The sequence below is a fragment of the Cricetulus griseus genome, unplaced genomic scaffold, assembly GCF_003668045.3.
Source record: "Cricetulus griseus strain 17A/GY unplaced genomic scaffold, alternate assembly CriGri-PICRH-1.0 unplaced_scaffold_2, whole genome shotgun sequence".
Classification (NCBI taxonomy): domain Eukaryota; kingdom Metazoa; phylum Chordata; class Mammalia; order Rodentia; family Cricetidae; genus Cricetulus; species Cricetulus griseus.
In genome coordinates this window covers 9,764,242-9,779,588 of record NW_023276919.1, presented here as the reverse complement: position 1 = coordinate 9,779,588, position 15,347 = coordinate 9,764,242, and positions in this window count along the sequence as shown.

Sequence of the window (15,347 nt, the reverse complement as noted above, 5' to 3'; positions counted from 1 at the left end):
GTCTGTTGTTGGATCTCATTAGTTTTATTATTACGCGACGCCGCCGTCGCTGTTGTTGGAATCTCATTATTTTATTATTATCGCCGCCGCCGCCGTCGCTGTTGTTGGGATCTCATTATTTTATTATTATCGCCGCCGCCGCCGTCGCTGTTGTTGGATCTCATTATTTTATTATTATCGCCACCGCCGCCGTCGCTGTTGTTGGAATCTCATTATTTTATTATTATCGCCGCCGCCGTCGTCGCTGTTGTTGGAATCTCATTATTTTATTATTATCGCCGCCGCCGCTGTCGCTGTTGTTGAATGGTTATTATTATTGTCGTCGCTGTTGATGTTCTGTTGTTGTTTCTGTCCCTGTGTCTTTATTATTATCGCCGCCGTCGTTGTTGTTGTTGAGTCGTCGTCACTGTTGTCATTATTGTTATTAATATTATTGTTATTATTATTATTTATTATTATTATTTATTATTATTGCCGTTGTTATTGTTTATTTTTTATTTTTATCACGTTTATGTTATTTCTGGGGCTCTGACTCCGGGCGGGGCGGGACTGGCGCCAGTCCAGGGAGTCCCACCCACCCCAGAAGCCACGCCCACCCAGGGAGCCCGCCCACCACGGGAGCCCCGCCTACTATGGAGCCCCGCCCAAATCCCGGGAGCCACGCCCACCCAGGGAGCCCCGCCCACCACGGGAGCCCCGCCTACTATGGGGATCCCGCCAACACCGAGAGTCCAGCCCAACCTGGAAGCCCTGCCCACCTCGGGTGCTCTGGCCACCCCAGGAGCCCCGCCCACCCCAGGAGCCCCGCCCACCCCGCGTGGATTCCGTTACTGTTATTGTCGTCGTCCTCGTTGCTGATTTTGGATTTGATTCTTTCTCGACCCCGCCCCAGGTCGCGGGTCAAGTGGTGATGGTGGGCGGGACTCCCGGGGTGGGCGGGACTCCCGGGTGGGCGGGGCTTAAGTTCCCGGGATTTTCCCCGTTACTGTTGCTGCTGACGTCGTTGTTGTTTAAAGGAGATTTTTCTTGGAGTCAGGGGCGGGGCCGGAGGGTCAGGGTGCGGGCGGAGGGTCAGGGGCCGGGGCCGGCATGTCAGGGGCGGGGGCGTTAGGGTCAGGGCGGGGCCGGAGGGTCAGGGGCGGGGCCGGAGGGTGCAGGGCGGGGCCATGAGGGTCAGGGGGCGGGGCCGGAGGGTCAGGGCGGGTGCCGGAGGGTGCCAGGGGGCGGGGCCGGAGGGTCAGGGCGGGCCGGGTGGGTCAGGGGCGGGGCCGGGTGGGTTCAGGGCGTCGACACTCGAGGGTGGGGGCGGGGCCGGAGGGTCAAGGGGCGGGGGCCGGAGGTCAAGGGCGGGGCCTGAGGGTCAGGCGGGGCCGGAGGGTCAGGGGCGGGGCCGGGAGGGTCAGGGGGCGGGGCCGGGAGGGTCAGGGGCGGGCCGGGTGGGTCAGGGGCGGGGCCGGCGTGGTCAGGGGCGCTGGCCTGAGGGCCAGGAGGCGGGAGCCAGGAGGGTCAGGGGCGGGCCGAGGGTCAGGCGGCGTGGCCAGTGAGGGTCAGGGGGCGGGGGGCCGAGATTCAGGGGAGGGGCCGAGGGTCAGGGGCGGGGCCGGAGGGCTCAGGGGCGGGGCCGGGAGGAAACAAAGAACAAAATCAAATCCTCTCCCTGCTGTCTTGGTTTCTGTGCTGAGCTCTCAGCGTCCCTGGGTCACGCAGCCGGCTGTAATTCACAGTGTATTTTATCTGACGTCTCCAGCGCTGCTGTTGCATTTTCAGGTGTCTGTGCTGAGCTCTCAGCGTCCCTGGGTCACGCAGCTGCTGTAATTCACAGTGTATTTTATCTGACGTCTCCAGCGCTGCTGTTGCATTTTCAGGTTTCTGTGCTGAGCTCTCAGCGTCTCTGGGTCACGCAGCTGCTGTAATTCACAGTGTATTTTATCTGACGTCTCCAGCGCTGCTGTTGCATTTTCAGGTTTCTGTGCTGAGCTCTCAGCGTCCCTGGGTCACGCAGCTGCTGTAATTCACAGTGTATTTTATCTGACGTCTCCAGCGCTGCTGTTGCATTTTCAGGTTTCTGTGCTGAGCTCTCAGCGTCCCTGGGTCACGCAGCTGCTGTAATTCACAGTGTATTTTATCTGACGTCTCCAGCGCTGCTGTTGCATTTTCAGGTGTCTGTGCTGAGCTCTCAGCGTCTCTGGGTCACGCAGCCGGCTGTAATTCACAGTGTATTTTATCTGACGTCTCCAGCGCTGTCGTTGCATTTTCAGGTTTCTGTGCTGATCTCTCAGCGTCTCTGGGTCACGCAGCTGCTGTAATTCACAGTGTATTTTATCTGACGTCTCCAGCGCTGCTGTTGCATTTTCAGGTGTCTGTGCTGAGCTCTCAGCGTCCCTGGGTCACGCAGCCGGCTGTAATTCACAGTGTATTTTATCTGACGTCTCCAGCGCTGCTGTTGCATTTTCAGGTTTCTGTGCTGAGCTCTCAGCGTCCCTGGGTCACGCAGCTGCTGTAATTCACAGTGTATTTTATCTGACGTCTCCAGCGCTGCTGTTGCATTTTCAGGTGTCTGTGCTGAGCTCTCAGCGTCCCTGGGTCACGCAGCCGGCTGTAATTCACAGTGTATTTTATCTGACGTCTCCAGCGCTGCTGTTGCATTTTCAGGTGTCTGTGCTGAGCTCTCAGCGTCCCTGGGTCACGCAGCCGGCTGTAATTCACAGTGTATTTTATCTGACGTCTCCAGCGCTGCTGTTTTATTTCAGCAGCCTGTGAAAACTGTGAGGCTGATGATCTGTGATTTCTCCTCCCGTCTGGAGTCCCCAGGCGGCGGCTGCGTTCACAGGACGCACAGACGCTGACCGAGGGACGCGCGCACGGACACCGAGGGTTTATTTTATTTTCTCCCCTCAGGCTCGCGTTGACCGTGACACCGAGGCCGCGGTTTCTTCCCGACGGTGCTCAGACGCCGCTCCTCCTCCTCCTCCTCCTCCTCCTCCTCCTCACCGTCCTCATCGCCTCCCGGAGCCGCTGCACCCTCTGCCCACGGCGCCAACCTCAAAATCAGCAACCGCCGGGCGGAGGTGGCGCCGACTTTAATCCCCACACTCGGGAGGCTGAGGCAGGGGGATGGCTGCGAGTTCCAGGGCAGGCTGGTCTCCAGGACGAGAGCCGGGATAGGGTGCAAAGTCACACAGAGAAAACCTGTCTCAGAAAACCAATAATAATAATAATAATATTAATAATAATGATAACAGTAATAGTAATAATAGTAATAATAACAAAATAACAATAGTAATAATAGTAATAGTGATAATAAAAATAATAGTAATAATGATAGTAACAGCAATAACAATAGTAATAACAATAATAATAATAATAACAATAGTAATAATAACAATAATAGTTGCAATAGCAGCAATAATAATACTAATAGTAATAATAATAACTAAATAATAATAAACAATAGTAAGAGTAATAATAATAACAGTAATAGCAATAATAGCAATAATAGTAATAATAAAAGGAACAATAGTAATAACAGGAAAGCGCGCGCGCACTCAGTCAGCCCGCAGGACGACGGTTCCTACGTTTCTACGTCATCTCTGCATCGTCACTGAGGGGCGGGGGGTTCGGAGTCTCCGTGAATCATTGGGATCCACGGAAACGACACAGGGGAGGACAGGGGGGGAGGACGGGGAGGACGGGGAGGACAGGGAAGGGGGAGGACAGGGAAGGACGGGGGAGGACGGGGAGGAAGGGAGGACAGGGATGGGGAGGAGGGGGACGTAGAGGATGGGAGGATGGGAGGAGGATGGGGGGGGGAGGGGGACGGGAGAATGGGAGGATGGGTGAGGAGGACGGAGAGAGCACGGAGGATGGAGAGGGACGGGGAGGATGGGGAGGGAGAAGGACGGGGGAGGACTGGGAGGACGGGTGGGGAGGACGGGAGGGGGTAAGATGGGGGAGGACGGGGAAGATGGGGAGGACAGGGAGGACGGGGGAAGACAGGGAGAATGGGAAGGATGGGGAGTACGGGTGGGGAGGACGGGGAGGACAGGGAGGACGGGGAGGATTGGGAGTACGGGTGGGGAGGACGGGGAGGACGTGGAGGTCGGGGTCCTGTATAAGACTGCGTGTCCTGTGTCATCCTTGGGTGTCCTGTGTCAACCTGGGGTGACCTGAATCACTCGTGGTGTCCTGAGTCTCCCTGGGGTGTCCACAGTAGTCGTGGGGTGTCCTGAGTCATCCTGGGGTTTCCTGAGTCATCCTGGGGTTTCCTGAGTCATCCTGGGGTGTCCTGAGTCATCCTGGGGTGTCCTGTGTCATCCTGGGGTGTCCTGTGTCAGCCTGGTGTGTCCTGGTTCAGCCTGGGATGTCCTGTGTCATCCTAGGTTGTCCAGAGTCAGCCTCGGGTGTCCTGAGTCATCCTGTGGTTTCCTGTGTCATCTTGGGATATCCTGTGTCTGCCTGGGGTGTCCTGAGTCATCCTGGGGTCTCCTGGGTCATCATGGAGAGTCCTGAATTTTCCAGGGACGTCCTGTCTAAGACTGGGTGTAGTGTGTCATCCTCGGGTGTCCTGTGTCAGCCTGGGTTGTCCTGAGTCATCATGGGGAGTTCTGTGTCATCCTGGGGTGTCTTGTGCTATCTTGGGGTGCCTTAGACATCCTGGGATGTCCTTTGTCATCCTCGGGTGTTCTCTGTCAGCCTGGCTTGTCCTGAGTCATCCTGTGGTTTCCTGTGTCAATCTGGGCTGTCCTGTGTCATCCTTGGGTATCCTGAGTCAACATGGGGCCTCCTGATTCACGCTGGGGTGTCCTGAGTCACCCTGGGGTGTCCTGAGTCACCCTGGGATGTCCTTTGTCAACCTGGGGTGTGCTGAATCACTTGGCATGTCCTGAGTCTCCCTGGGGTGTCCACCGTAGTCACGGGGTGTCCTGAGTCATCCTGGGGTATCCTAAGTCATCTTGGGATGTCCTGAGTAAACCTGGGCTGTCCTATGTCACCCTGGAGTATCCTGTGTCAGCCTTTGGTGTCCTGTGTCAGCCTGGTTTATCCTGAATCATCTGGGGGTGTGATGAGTCATCGTGGGGTGTCCTAAGTAACCCTGGGGTGTCCAGAGTCATCCTGTTGTGTCCTGTGTCAGCCTGGGGTGTCCTCTGTCAGCCTTGAGTGTCCTGTGTCAGCCTGGGCTAACCTTAGTCAGCGTAGGGTGTCCTGAGTCATCCTGGGGAGTCCTATGTCATCCTGAGGTGTCTTGTGCTATCTTGGAGTGCCTTAGGCATTCTGGGATGTCCTTTATCATCCTCGGGTGTTCTCTGTCAGCCTGGTTTGTCCTGAGTCATCCTGTGGTTTCCTATATCATCCTGGGATGTCATGCATCATTCTGGGGTGTCCTGTGTCAGCCTGGTGTGTCCTGGTTCAGACTGGGATGTCCTGTGTCATCCTAAGTTGTCCAGAGACAGCCTCGGGTGTCCTAAGTCATCCTTTGGTGTCCTGTGTCATCCTGGGATACCTTGTGTCTGCCTGAAATGTCCTGAGTCATCCTGGGGTCTCCTGAGTCATCCTGGGATCTCCTGAGTCATGCTGGAGTGTCCTGTGTCACTCTGGAGTGTCCAAAGTCAGCCTGGGGTGTCCTGTGTCAACCTGGGGTATCCTGGTTCAGCCTGGGGTGTCCTGTGTCAACCTGGGGTATCCTGTGTCATCCTGGAGTGTTCTGTGTCAGCCAGGGATGTCCTGTGTTAGCCTCGTGTGTCCTGAATCAGCCTGGATGTCCTGAGCCATGCTGGGGTGTCTGGAGCCACCCTGGGGTGTCCTGACTCATCCTGGGTTGTCCTGAGAAAGCCTGGGGTTTTCTGAGTCAGCCTGGAGTGTCCTGTGTCATCCTGGGGTGTCCTGTGTCAGCCTGGTTGGTCCTGAGACATCCTGGGGTCTCCTGAGTCAGCCAGGAGTATCATGTGTCTCCCTGAGATGTCCTTAATCAACCTGGGGTATCCTGTGTCATCCTGGGGTGTCTGAACCAGCCTGGGGTGTCCTGTGTCAGCCTGCGGTGTCCTGTGCCACCCTGGGGTATGCTGTGACAGCCTTGGGTATCCTGAGCCATTCTAGGATTTCCTGAGCCATCCTGGGGAATCCTGTGTCATCCTGGGGTGTCCTGTGTCATCCTGGGCTGTCCTGTGTCATCCTTGGGGGTCCAGTGTCAGCCTGGGGTGTCCTGAGTCATTCTGTGGTTTCGTGTGTCAATGTGGGGTGTACTGAGTCATCCTATCATGTCCTGGGAAAGCCAGGGGTGTTCTGTGTCATGCTGGGGTGTCCTGATACTGCCTGTTGTGTCCTGTGTCAGCCTGGCCTATCCTGAGTCAGCATGGGGTGTCTTTTGTCAGCTGTGGATGTCCTGTGTCATCCTTGGATGTCTGGAGTCATCCTGGGGTCTCCTGTGTCATCCTGGGGTGTCCTTTGTCATCCTGGGATGTCCTGAGCTATCTGGGGAATCCTGAGTCATCCTGGGGTGTCATGTGTCAGCGTGGGGTGTCCTGTGCCAGCCTGGTCTGTCCTGTGCCAGCCTAAGTTGTCCTTTGTCATCCTGGGGTGTCCTGTGACAGCCTGGTGTGTCCTGAGTCAGCCTGGGGTGTCCTGAGACATGCTGGGGTGTCCTTAGTCAGCCAGGAGTGTCATGTGTCTCCCTAAGATGTCCTTAATCAGCCTGGGTTATCCTCTGTCATCCTGGGGTGTCCTGAGTCATTCTGGGGTGTCCCGAGTCAGCCAGGAGTGTCGTGTGTCTCGCTGAGATGTCCTTAATCAGCCTGGGGTGTCCTCTGTCATCCTGGGTTGTCCTGAGTCATCTGGGGTTGTAGTGAGTCAGCCTGGGGAGTCCTGTGTCAGCATGGGGTGTCCTGTGTCATCGTGGGGTGTCCTGAGTCACCCTGGTGTGTCCTGTGTCAGCTGTGGTGTCCTGTGTCAGCCTGGGGTTTCCTGTGTCATCCTGGAGTATCCTGTGTCAGCCTGGGGTGTCCTGAGTCATCCTGGGGAGTCCTGTGTCATCCTGGGTTGTCCTGTGTCAGCCTGGGTTGTCTGAATCAGGCTGGGGTGCCCTGAGCCATCCTGGGCTGTCATGTACCAGCCTCAGGTGTCCTAGGCCATCCTGGTGTGTCCTGAGACATCCTGGGGTGTCCTGTGTAATCCTTCGGTGTCCTAAGTCAGCCTAGGGTGTCCTGAGTCATTCTGGGATGTCCTTTGTCATCCTTGGGTGTTCTGTGACAGCCCGGTGTTTCCTGAGTCATCCTGTGGTTTTCTGTCTAATGTGGGCTGTCCTGTGTCATCCTTGGGTGTCCTGTGCCAGTCTAGGGTGTCCTGTGTCATCCTGGGGTGTCATGTGTCATCCTGGGGCATCCTGAGTCATCCTGGGGTGTCTGAGTCAGCCATGGCTGTCCTGTGTCATCCTCCAGTGTCCTGTAGCATCCTCGGGTGTCCTGTGTCAGCCTGGTGTTTCTTGTGACAGTCTGCGGTGTCCTGAGCCACCCTAGGTGTCCAGAGTCATCCTGAGGTATCCTATGTCAACATCGAGTGTCCTGAGTCAGCCTGACGTGTCCTGTGTCTTCCTAGGGTCTCCTGAGTCAGCCTAAGATGTCCTGTGTCAGACTTGGGTGTCCTTTGTCAGCCTGGGGTGTCCTGTGAAACGTAGGGTATCTTCTCTCATCCTGGGGTGTCCAGAGCCATCCTGGGTTGTCCTGTGTCAGCCTGTGGTGTCCTGTATCATCCTTGGGTGTCCTTAGTCATCTTGGGTTTTCCTGTGTCATCCTGGTGTGTCCTGAGTCAGCCTCGGGTGTCCTGTGTCCCCCTGGTGTGTATTGTGTCATCCCTGGGTGTCCTGTGTCCCCTTGGTGTGTATTGTGTCATCCCTGGGTGTCCTGTGTCCCCCTGGTGTGTATTGTGTCATCCCTGGGTGTCCTGAGTCATCCTGGGGTGTCCTGAGTCATCCTGGGGTGTCCTGAGACAGTCTGGGGTGTCCTGTGTCAGCCTGGGTTGTCTGAATCATACTGGGGTGTCCTGAGCCACCCTGGTGTCTCCTTTGACAGCCTCAGGTATCCTGTGTCATCCTGAGGTGTCCAGAGTCATCCTGGGCTGTCCTGTGTTTTCCTGGGGTGTCCTGAGCCATCTGGAGAATCCTGAGTCATCCTGGGGTGTCCTGAGTCACCCTGTGGTGTCCTGCATTCAGCCTCATGTGTCCTGTGTCAGCCTGGGGCATCCGGAGTCATCCTGGGGTTTCTTGAGACATCCTGGGGTGTCCTGAGTCATCTTGGGGTGTCCTATATCTGGCTGCGGGGTCCTGAGTCATCCTGGGGTGTCCTGTGTCAGCCCGGTTTGTCTTGAGAAAACCTAGCGTTTCCTAATTCAGCCTGGGGTGTCCTGTGTCATCCTGAGATGTCCTTAATCACCCTGGGGTGTTTGTGTCATGCTGGGGTGTCCTAAGTCAGGCTGGCGTGTCCTGTCTCCTCCTGCAGTGTCATGTTCCATCCTGGGGTACACTGTGTCAGCCTGGGATGTCCTGAGTCATCTTGCGGTGTCCTGTGTCATCCTGGGGTGTCCTGTGCCACCCTGGGGTATCCTAGGACAGCCTTGGGTATCCTGAGCCATCCTAAGATTTCCTGAGGCATCCTGGGGAATCCTGAGTCATCCTGGGGTGTCCTGTGTAAGGCTGGGGTGTCCTGAGACATCCTGGGGTATCATGTGTCTTCCTAGGTTGTCCTGAGTCATGCTGGGGTGTCCTTTGACTTCCTGGGTTGTCCTGAGTCTTCCTGCGGTGTCCCGAGTCTTTCTGGGGTGTCCTGAGTCATCCTGGGGTGTCCTGAGTCTTCCTGCGGTGTCCTGGGTTATCCTGGGGTCTCCTGAGTCAGCCGGGGGTGTCCTTTGTCATCCTCAGGTGTGCTGAATCAGCCAGGGGAATCCTGAGACATCCTTGTGTGTCCTGAGTCATCCTGGGGTGTCCTGTTTCAGCCTGGGTTGTGCAGAGTCATCTTGGGGTGTCCTGTGTCAGCATGGGGTGATCTGATCCATCTTCGGATGTGCTGAGTCATTCTGGGGTATCATGTGTCATTCAGGGGTGTCCTGCATCAGCCTGGGGAGTCCTGTGTCATCCTGGGGTGTCCTTGCGTTCGGGCGTCGCTTCCTCCTCGTTACCCTGGAGCTTCCTCTGCCGCTTCCCGGAAGTCACGGCAGCGCGAACCCGACAGGCGGAGGCGCAAACGCTGCTGCAGACGCGTTCGGTTCCTCAGGTCGAGCGTTCAAAACGACAGATTTAGGAAAAGAAAAAGTGGGATCCGCGGAGGCTTCGCTTCCGTCCAGACTTAGCGGAGCCGCGTTTTGCTTCCTGTCTAAAATCATTTTTTTTTTTTTTTGGTTTTCCCGTTGATCATCGCGACGCTTCCGGATCCCAAACACCCACCTTCCGCAGCTGCAGAAAGGAAACGCGGAAACCGTCACCGCGATGAATAACGGGATAAACACGGCGCCAAAAACAACAACACCAGAGAAAAAAACAGAAACAAAACAGAAAGTAACAGGACGGGGTCACCCGCAGCTCCCGCCACGGAGTCCAGCGCCTCCTTCTGACCCCTCGGGCGTCAGGGGGCAAACGGTGCCCAAACAGAAAAATAATAATAATAATAATAATAATAATAATAATAATAATAATAATAATAATCTAACCCCGAGCTTCACATGAAGGCTCCGGAAACGGACTCCGGCCCCGGATGCTGACGACCCGGAAACTCTCACCGATGGTTTATTTTTAACTCACTGACTTTATTATATTTTATTTGCATTTTCAAAACACGGAAAACACAGAGGACGAGAGAAGGTGAGATGGGGCGGGGTAGAGGGTGGGGTCCCGTAGGTGCCGGGCGCCGTGGTGGGCGGGATTCCGTGGGGCAGCAGACTATACCCTGCTGTCAATCACAGCATTAGCCCAGCCCCTCCCTCCCTGTCGTGCAATCGCGGGTGCAGACTCTTAGCCCCGCCCACCCAGGCCTCTGTGACTGACAGGTCGGCTACCCAGCGGTGGGGGTGGGGGGCACGGGTCCACAGTTGATTGACACAGCAGGAAAGGGCCGGAGTGGGTGGGGCTTATGGTGTTCATTGACACGTTAGGTCCCTGGGGGCGGGGCTGAGGGGTAAATGACAGCCAGAACCACGGTGGGAAGGGCCGGAGTTTTGATTGATGTTGAACCGCGGAGGGGGGGGGGGTAAGAAGGGGCATGACCTGGCATTGATTGACACATCTAATCCCTGGGGGCGGGTCTTATGGTCGATCCACTTCTCAGTCCGCAGGGGGCGGGACGAACGCGTGTTGATCGTCAGGTCGGGGCCCGAGTGGGCGGTGACCGCGTTGATTGACACCCAGGTGAGCTCGGCAAACACTGAGAGCTCAGGACAGGCAAACTTTGCCCTGAGTCTGGGATTCAAAGTTGTGGGCGGGGCCTCAGCGGGGAGGGAGGGGCCTCAACAGGGAGGGAGGGGCCTCAGCAGGTGGGCAGGGCCACAGCGGAGAGAGGAGGGGCCTCAGCGGGGAGGGCAGGCCAAAGCAGGGAGGGAGGAGCCTCAGCGGGGAGGGGAGGGGCCTCAGGGGGGAGGGCGGGGCCTCAGCAGAGAGGGGCGTGACTGCAGCCGGACAGAGGGGCCTCAGCTGGGAGGGCACGGCCTCAGCGGGGAGGGGAGGGGCCTCAGCGGGGTGGGGCGTGGCCTCAGCGGGGGAGGGCGGGGCCTCAGCGGGGAGTGCCGCCCACCCCAGATGCCACGCCCATCCAGTGAGCCCCGCGCACCCCAGTATCCCCGCCTACAGGGAGCCCCGCCCACCACGGGCACCACCAAGACCCGGAGCCCCGCCCAATCCGGAAGCCCGGCCCACGCCGGGAGCTCCGCCCACCCAGCGTGGATTCCGTTACTGTTATTGTTGTTGTCGTCGTTGCTGACTTTGGATCTGATTCTTTCTCGACCCCGCCCCAGGTCGCGGGTCACGCGATGATGGTGGGCGGGACTCCCGGGTGGGCGGGGCTCTAGGGTGGGCGGGGCTTAAATTCCCGGGATTTTCTCCGTTACTGTTGCTGCTGACGTCGTTGTTTAAAGGACATTTTCTTGGAGTCAGGGGCGGGGCCAGGAGGGGTCAGGGGCGGGGCGGGGGAGAATCAGGGGCGGGGCCGGAGGGCAGGGGCGGGGCCGGGAGGAAACAAAGAACAAAATCAAATCCTCTCCCTGCTGTCTTGGTTTCTGTGCTGAGCTCTCAGCGTCCCTGGGTCACGCAGCTGCTGTAATTCACAGTGTATTTTATCTGACGTCTCCAGCGCTGCTGTTGCATTTTCAGGTGTCTGTGCTGAGCTCTCAGCGTCCCTGGGTCACGCAGCCGGCTGTAATTCACAGTGTATTTTATCTGACGTCTCCAGCGCTGCTGTTGCATTTTCAGGTTTCTGTGCTGAGCTCTCAGCGTCCCTGGGTCACGCAGCCGGCTGTAATTCACAGTGTATTTTATCTGACGTCTCCAGCGCTGCTGTTGCATTTTCAGGTGTCTGTGCTGAGCTCTCAGCGTCCCTGGGTCACGCAGCTGCTGTAATTCACAGTGTATTTTATCTGACGTCTCCAGCGCTGCTGTTGCATTTTCAGGTGTCTGTGCTGAGCTCTCAGCGTCTCTGGGTCACGCAGCTGCTGTAATTCACAGTGTATTTTATCTGACGTCTCCAGCGCTGCTGTTGCATTTTCAGGTGTCTGTGCTGAGCTCTCAGCGTCTCTGGGTCACGCAGCTGCTGTAATTCACAGTGTATTTTATCTGACGTCTCCAGCGCTGCTGTTGCATTTTCAGGTGTCTGTGCTGAGCTCTCAGCGTCTCTGGGTCACGCAGCCGGCTGTAATTCACAGTGTATTTTATCTGACGTCTCCAGCGCTGCTGTTGCATTTTCAGGTGTCTGTGCTGAGCTCTCAGCGTCCCTGGGTCACGCAGCCGGCTGTAATTCACAGTGTATTTTATCTGACGTCTCCAGCGCTGCTGTTGCATTTTCAGGTTTCTGTGCTGAGCTCTCAGCGTCCCTGGGTCACGCAGCTGCTGTAATTCACAGTGTATTTTATCTGACGTCTCCAGCGCTGCTGTTGCATTTTCAGGTGTCTGTGCTGAGCTCTCAGCGTCTCTGGGTCACGCAGCTGCTGTAATTCACAGTGTATTTTATCTGACGTCTCCAGCGCTGCTGTTGCATTTTCAGGTTTCTGTGCTGAGCTCTCAGCGTCCCTGGGTCACGCAGCTGCTGTAATTCACAGTGTATTTTATCTGACGTCTCCAGCGCTGCTGTTGCATTTTCAGGTTTCTGTGCTGAGCTCTCAGCGTCCCTGGGTCACGCAGCTGCTGTAATTCACAGTGTATTTTATCTGACGTCTCCAGCGCTGCTGTTGCATTTTCAGGTGTCTGTGCTGAGCTCTCAGCGTCCCTGGGTCACGCAGCCGGCTGTAATTCACAGTGTATTTTATCTGACGTCTCCAGCGCTGCTGTTGCATTTTCAGGTTTCTGTGCTGAGCTCTCAGCGTCCCTGGGTCACGCAGCCTGCTGTAATTCACAGTGTATTTTATCTGACGTCTCCAGCGCTGCTGTTGCATTTTCAGGTGTCTGTGCTGAGCTCTCAGCGTCCCTGGGTCACGCAGCTGCTGTAATTCACAGTGTATTTTATCTGACGTCTCCAGCGCTGCTGTTGCATTTTCAGGTTTCTGTGCTGAGCTCTCAGCGTCCCTGGGTCACGCAGCTGCTGTAATTCACAGTGTATTTTATCTGACGTCTCCAGCGCTGCTGTTGCATTTTCAGGTTTCTGTGCTGAGCTCTCAGCGTCCCTGGGTCACGCAGCTGCTGTAATTCACAGTGTATTTTATCTGACGTCTCCAGCGCTGCTGTTTTATTTCAGCAGCCTGTGAAAACTGTGAGGCTGATGATCTGTGATTTCTCCTCCCGTCTGGAGTCCCCAGGCGGCGGCTGCGTTCACAGGACGCACAGACGCTGACCGAGGGACGCGCGCACGGACACCGAGGGTTTATTTTATTTTCTCCCCTCAGGCTCGCGTTGACCGTGACACCGAGGCCGCGGTTTCCTTCCCACGGCGCTCAGACGCCGCTCCTCCTCCTCCTCCTCCTCCTCCTCCTCCTCCTCACCGTCCTCATCGCCTCCCGGAGCGCTGCACCCTCTGCCCACGGCGCCGACCTCAAAATCAGCAACCGCGCCGGGCGGAGGTGGCGCCGCCTTTAATCCCCGCACTCGGGAGGCAGAGGCAGGGGGATTGCTGCGAGTTCCAGGGCAGCCTGGTCTCCAGGGCGAGAGCCGGGATAGGGTGCAAGGGTACACAGAGAAAGCCTGTCTCAGAAAACCAATAATAATAATAATAATAGTAATAATAGTAATAATAATGTTAATAATGATTATAATAGTAATAATAATAAAATAACAATAATAGTAACGGTATAACAATAATAATAGTAATAATAACAATAATAGTAATAATATTAGTAAAAATAATAATAACAGTAATAATAATAAAATAACAATAGTGATAGCAATAATAAGAATAACAATAATAATAGTAATAAAATTAATAGTAATAATAAAAGTAATTATAGCAATAATAATAGTAATAATAATAATAACGATAATAGTAATATAGTAATAATAATAGTAATAATAACAATAATAGTAATAATAATAGTAATGAAAACAATAATAATAGTAATAATAATAAGAATAATAGTAATAACAGTAATAATAGTAATAATAGTAATAATAATAACAACAACTATAATAATAGTATTAATAATTGAAATAGTAATAGTAACAATAGTAAATAATAGTAATAATAGCAATAATAATACTAATAATAAAAGTAATAGTAGTAATAATAATAGTAAAAATAATAGTAATAATAACAATAATAATAACAACATTAATAATAGTAGTACTAATAATAATAATGATAATAATAATAATAATGATGATGATAATGATAACAGTCGCCCTGGAAAGCATCCAGATGGAAACAGGAAAGCGCGCGCGCACTCAGTCAGCCCGCACGTTTCTACGTCGTCTCTGAGTCGTCACTGAGGGGCGGGGGGCTCAGAGAAGCCGCGAATCATTGGGATCCACGGAAACGACACAGGGGAGGACGGAGAGAACTGGGGAGGTCGGGGGAGGACGGGGGAGGACGGGGAGGACGGGGAGGATGGGGGAGGACGGGGAGGACAGGGAGGATGGGGGAGGACGGGGAGGACGGGGGAAGACGGGGAGGACAGGGGAGGACAGGGGGGAGGACGGGGGAGGACGGGGAGGATGGGGAGGTCGGGGGATGATGGGGAGGACGGGGAGGATGGTGGACAACGCCGGAGGACAGAGGAGGACGGGGAAGACGGGGAGGACTGCGGAGGATGGGGAGGATTGGGAGGACAGATAGGACAAGGAAGGATGGAGAGGACGGGGAGGATGGGGGAGGGGGGAGGATGGGGGGAGGACTGGGAGGACGGGGAGGACAGAGAAGATGGGGAGGACAGGGAGAATGGGGAGTATGGGTGGGGAGGACGGGGAGGACGGGGAGGACGGGGAGGTCGGTGTCCTGTATAAGACTGCGTGTCCTGTGTCATCCTTGGGTGTCCTGTGTCATCCTGGGGTGTCCTGTGTCATCATTGGATGTCCTGTGTCATCCTGGGGTGTCCTGTGTCATCCTTGGGGGTCCAGTGTCAGCCTGGGGTGTCCTGAGTCTGTGGTTTCGTGTGTCAATGTGGGGTGTACTGAGTCGTCCTAGTGTGTCCTGGGAAAGCCTGGGGTGTTCTGTGTCATGCTGGGGTGTCCTGATGCTGCCTGTTGTGTCCTGTGTCAGCCTGGCCTATCCTGAGTCAGCATGGGGTGTCTTTTGTCAGCTGGGGATGTCCTGTGTCATCTTTGGATGTCTGGAGTCATCCTGGGGTCTCCTGTGTCATCCTGGGGTGTCCTGAGCCAGCCAGGGGTGTCATTTGTAATCCTTGGGTGTCCAGAGTCAGTGTTGGGAATCCTGAGTCATCCTGGGGTGTCCTGTGTCACCCTGGAGTGTCCAAATTCAGCCTGGGGTGTCCCGTGTCACCCTGGGGTGTCCTGGTTCAGCCAGGGGTGTCCTTTGTCATCCTGGGTTGTCCTGAGTCATCCGGGATGTCCAGTGTCATCCTGGAGTGTCCTGTGTCACCCTGGGGTGCACTGTGTCAGTCTGGGATGTCCTGTGTCAGCCTGGGGTGTCCTGAGTCAGCCTGGGGTCTCCTGAGTCATCCTGGGGTGTCTTGTGTCATCCTGGGCATGCTGAGACATCCTGGGGTATCATGTGTCACCC